Source organism: Acromyrmex echinatior, chromosome 7 (assembly GCF_024713525.1).
Source record: "Acromyrmex echinatior isolate Ae372 chromosome 7, ASM2471352v2, whole genome shotgun sequence".
Lineage (NCBI taxonomy): Eukaryota > Metazoa > Arthropoda > Insecta > Hymenoptera > Formicidae > Acromyrmex > Acromyrmex echinatior.
Genome location: NC_141858.1, coordinates 52,157 through 58,156, shown reverse-complemented (window position 1 = coordinate 58,156; position 6,000 = coordinate 52,157).

Below are 6,000 nucleotides of genomic sequence, written 5' to 3'. Positions count from 1 at the left end.
GAGAACATTGATAGGCCTATCAACTCTCATGGCTTCGATCTACTAACTCATCTTGCCGTCGAGCTCTTCGATCCAAGAACTCGCCTGGAGTGGGAGTCACTCTCACGCGCCTCGAGCGACATGCCCACTCTTAAAGAGCTAATGAACTTCATAAACCAAAGAGCACTTACTCTTACAGCCGCCAAACCACAATCGCTCAAGGTCTCCGACAACCCGTCGCGATCTGCCAAATCGCATCACGTCAAAAAATACACCGAATCTTCACAATGCGTCCTATGCAAGGGAAAACACAACGTGATGGTATGTGAAGAATTCAAGAAAAAATCCGCGGTCGACCGCAAGGCCGTCGCCGAAACTCACAAGCTGTGCTTTAACTGTCTCGGCTCTCATGCTTTCGCGAAGTGCCATTCGACGAAGACGTGTGCTACGTGCAAGTCTCGTCATCACTCCATGTTACACGACGCGTACGCTTCACCGAAACCTCAAGAAGTCAGCTCACTGTCGGCGGTGCGACGCGACAACAACCACAAGGCCATTTTGCTCGCAACGGCGCGAGTTTCCATCGCTGATCGTCACGGCAATCAGCACACCACACGCGTGCTCATCGATCAAGGTTCGGAAATTTCTCTAATTTCCGAGGCTCTGGTCCAACGCCTACGCTTGCCACGCTCTCGATCCTCAATCGAGGTCATCGGCATCAGCGGCAAAAGCTCCGGGCCCAGCAGGGGAAAGGTGACACTCAAGGTGACCTCGTTAACAACAGGGACCGACTTCACCGTCGGAGCCTTTGTTCTGCCACGTCTGTCGCTTTATCAAGGCTCTCACGCAAGGATCTCTCACGCCCTAAATCTATCATGAATCCATAAAAGGCACCTTTGTTCTTAATGCACTATCAAGAAAGATTCAGTTGTCATTGAACTTTCTTAAGAGAATCACATTAAGCACCATGAGTACCAAATACGCTATGAAGCTGTGTTCCACTCATCCAAAAATGTCACAATTAACGGCTGCTAAATATATAAAAAAGTTCAAATCATTCGTACAGAAGTGCAGCTATATAATGTGGCAAAAAATGTCGATGATTTACCAGAATCTGGCTCGATATGCAAAGTGGACAAAAAAGATGATAAAAAAATAGTGAATCTGTTTTCGCGGAATCCTGGCTTAACACTGCGTCAAGGGCAAGCAAAATTGAAGCAGAAAGGTTTAGATATATCGTACGAAACTATTCGAACCTCAAGGCTAATAACATAAAATGGTGCAATACCATACGCTGGTCGATCACGCTCTTACTTAACTTACTGTAAAGTGAGAAGCTTGCTTACTCGATATTTCCCGTTTGGCTTGGAGGTTTTTAATCTCGGCGGCGAATTCGTTCAGTTGTGCGATTCGAGTAAGTGACAGTGTGGCTTTATTCAACTCTTCCACTGATAGAGGACCGGTTTGTCGCTCTTTTCCTTTGCGCGCATTGATTTTGAATCGCAAGCAATACGCTGCGATCTTCTTGAGTCGATGAAGAGAATCTCGAAAATAAATTAGTATCCCGGGGGTTGTGGTAAGCTACGGTCTGTTTCTTGAGCTCAACTATTTCTGAGGGTTCGACTACGGGATCCATCGGCCATGCCTGTCGGTCCTTTGCTAACCAAGTTTAGAGGAACCCCCCCCCCCAACGACCTTGATCTTGATATATGTTGTCAAGATCATAACCATAAGTGAAAAAGTTTTAGCCGTCGGACTCGTCGTCACTCGTTAAAAAGTTATAAAAGAAGTTTAAGAAATAATCACATTTCTGCTCGCCTGAAGGAGTGAAAGTCACTTTAGATAAAAAGTGTACCTCCAAGCAGGGGGAAAGTGAGATGAAAGTCGCTTCAGGTGAAAGTCGTGCGCTTCCAAGAAGGAGGGGAGGAGGAGTAGGAATCTCTTCGCGTGGAAAGTTGTAAAATATACTTTAAGCAAAAAATTTCTGTTTTATATGATAGAAAAGAGATATCACGTTATTTTTTAAACTTCTTTTGTTTATAACTTTTTAACGAGTGACATCCGACGGTTAAAACTTTCTTAAGTCATTCAGGTTCATGACCTTGACAATGTCAAGATCAAGGTTATTGAGAGGAGGAAGCTCCCCTAAACTACATATTTAACAAATTGGCATTTATACCATTCAATAGAGCAAGTTTTAGTTTTAAAAATCTGTATCTTTAATTGCGGTACGATGATTTGTAATGCAGTTATGAGTCGAAACGTTCTTTTTTATTTAACCCACGAGTAATTCAGAACAAAAAATCGTAGACACTTTTTAAAAACAAATTTTTAAGGAAAACTTTAAGCTTTCACGTCAGATAGTCGAAAACTTCGAAATGAATATATTCTGTATATAATTTTAAGTTGCCAAAATTTGAAATGAATTTTCCGAACAACTTAATTTTATTTAACAAAAAATTAAAGCATATGGTATAAGTGCAATGGAAAAAAGAAAAAATGTTATGAGATTTAATTAGAAATATTTGAAAAGTTATTTAACAATTGTAATGGAATATGAAATAGAAAACAATAGATTTTACAACAATAGATTTTGCGCAAAATATAAGAAACGTACATTTCATGGAAAGATCGAATACGTTTATCTCGTGTGAATACTAATATCTTACTTACTATCTTTAAATGATTCATATTTCGATCTGTATGTAAATACATGATATTCGTTCAGCTTTAAGACAATAGCTACACTCAAAAAGATTAATATAACTGTTTCCATCGTCGCAAAATAGAAACTGCTGTCAAAATGTCAATGTTCCACCAAAATATTTTATTTCATATTTATTCTTGATCAATAAAGCACGCTTGAACGAAGAGATTGGAGCGAGAAGGATGGGCTCTTGCTGTCTTACAATTAGTCACCTTCGGTGCGTCGAGAGTGAAGGAGATAGCGAGAACATAGTGTGAGAGAATCAAAGTTAATCCTCTTCTACTGCTTAAAACAAACTTTACTGGCCGAAGCACAATCGCACGGATATGAGGCCTCTGTGTGTGTTGTGTAACGTCACGACAGTGGCTCGACTGTCTCTTACTGGTGTATTCGTGTATCTCCGTTCACGTAACGTAAAATGCCGAAATAATAAGCATTAAATTATACAATATAATTAAAATATTTTAGAATCCTGATTTTTTTTAAATTGTTAAAACTACTCACTGTAACTATAAATGTATAAAAATTTATTTATTTTTTGTATATGTCTCATGATTATATGTATGTTTGCTGTTTAGTAGAATTGATCACTTATGGTTGACAGTTAATCACCGATTCGGCTTAATCGAGTTGGTGAAATCGGTCCTTTGTATATAATACTAGTATCCAACCCAATTAATAATAATTTTAATTTTTTTTTTCGAGGATATTCTTATTGAAGATCTTTTTATTCCAATTCAAGTAAAGGCAATTTTAATTCTCTGTCAAAAATTATTACTCTTCGAAAAAAATTAATGTATCAAATGAAAAATTAAAATTCAGATACTACAATCTTAACAAATCAAGTTAAATTCTATCAAATTAAAAAGTAAAATACATGATACTGTCTCTTGTTATTTATTTAAATCTAATGATATGTATCATTCGTATAAGAGATTCGATATTAACAAAATTGATGCCAAGTTAAATTCCTTAAAATTTTATGTATTATTCGTAAAAAAGATTTGATGTCAACAATTGGCGTCAAGTTAAGTTCCATATAATTCGGATACCAAATTAAATAAATAATATTAACTTTAATGATATATATCATTTCTAGGATTTTATACAAGAATTGGCGCTAAGTTAAATCCCATTTCTTTATAATATGTCCAATAAATTATGAATAAAATTAAATAAATAATGAATATTAATCTAATGATATGTATCATTTGTATAAAAGAATTGATATGAACTGTGGCGCCAAGTTAAATTCTACTATCAAATTAAAAAGTAAAACCCAAGTACTATCTTTATTATAATATTTAATTAATACATAAATCGTACTATCTTTAATTTTTATACAATGAAACCTAATTATACGTATAGTTTCTTGAAGGATCTTCCTATTTCAATCCAATAGATTTAAATTCCTCTTAAATGAAATTATATCCCAATTTATTCAAAGACATTTTCTCTTCCAACTAAAGTGGTGGTTATTTAATTCTTCTTTAAACTATTAGGTGTTGGAATTAATTCGTAGCGTTTTACAAGTGATGGGAAGTACTTTCATTAATGTATTTTTTAATGCTCATGTGAAATAAATAACATTCTTTCATTAAAAAACGCTACGAATTAATTCCAACACCTAATAATATACAAAATATTATCGCAAAATTTCGTTACCTTGCTTAATTTAAGTATTATCACAAAAAATTAAAAAGTTAAATAGTATATGAGCAGCCATGAGGCGTCAAAACACCCCCTCCACGTCTCCCTCCGGCGCCGCGGGCGTGGCCTACACGGGTCTGTCTGGAAAAAGGGCGCGATCTGATTGGTCGAAGAATGAAAAGTGGGGGTAATAGGGTAATTAAATGATTCTGATTGATTCGCCCTATACTTGACAAAGATCTGATTGGTTCCGTATCTATCCACGAGGTAATTGGAGAAGGAGGTAGAGGACCTCGGCAAGTCCTTCACAAAATGGAGAGTAAAGTCCGAAAAAATGGTGAGTGGAGATTTGGACTGTAACATTTTTTGTTGCGAGGGCAGAGTACGAACACCGGGCATAAATAGCGAACGGTTTTATGACTATCACTTTTTTTGTTGGCGCGGCATAATGTTTTAGCGTTTTAGTGAATGTTTTTTTATTTATGAGAGATGAGATCTTATACGAAAATTTACGAGTCTAGGGAGTTCTTACTTTTGCTCGGAAGAAAAGGGGGAGGTAAAACAGGAACAAACATGTTCAACTGGCGCGTCGTCTTCGAGCATTACTTTAAAAAAATTCTTTCTATATTTTATATATTTAATGTACGTTATCTAAGTAATATGAGAGAAAATGTATCTATTGTAAATGAGGATGAGAGGTAGGAGTAAGAAATAAGTAATATTTACAAGTTCAAAACGTTTATTTAAAAGAGATATTACATAATAGTTATTTTATTTTTTTTAAAGAGGACATGTTTGAACAGCATACAACATGAGAATTTACGAATTTATGTTTACAATGAAGAAAAATTTTGAAATAACTTACGATCAATCGGTCATTTCGCTTACAATCAGAGGTAAACAGATTAAGAAATTGGCTAAGATTATAGCCATTACACATAAAATGTAGAAATACACAGCAGTATTGTCCACAAGTTTGAGAAAGTAGCTTTGTAGCGAAAGTTCCTTGTAGTGTTGTCGTATACCAGCGATACGTGGTGGTGTTTCGTCAAAGTCGTAAGAGGTCTTGGTCGGAATCTAAGGGTAGCAAACCGTAGCCATCGAAATACGTTCCTGTTCTGTGTTTATTGATGTAGAAGGCAACCCAGTGTTGGCCAGGTCGATCGTGATCGTCTGTGTTAGCGACAATGACACACTAGACCTTGTCCACACTCTCGGCAGTCAATCGGCAGGGTAAATCCCCGCATATCGGACACTGAGATGATGTAATGCGTTAAAACTTCTAGCGAATTCATTTCTCGTCATCGGAGAGCGTGAGAGAGGAAATGTTTGCGTAAATTCAAAATGTACCTCTTTGCCGGCGTGTGCGATATGAAGCTCCCAAAAATGCTCGACGTGAGACGCTAGCTTTATAGTGTTAGCTTTATCTCTATCAATCGACGAGTTGAATTTTAGAAGATCTTTTTTCTTCTCGTCTGTCACTTGTTTGTCCTTATTCTGGTTCGTCTTTTCTGTCGCGATATTTTTCCTCCACACTTCAATGTTGCGAATAATATCGTGTTTCTGTTTTTAAATTGAATTGAAAAATTCTCGCTGTTTGTTTTTTCGCTCACGACATCACTCTTGTTCCAATTTTCTGAGGGAAGACTATCGTAACTTGAATT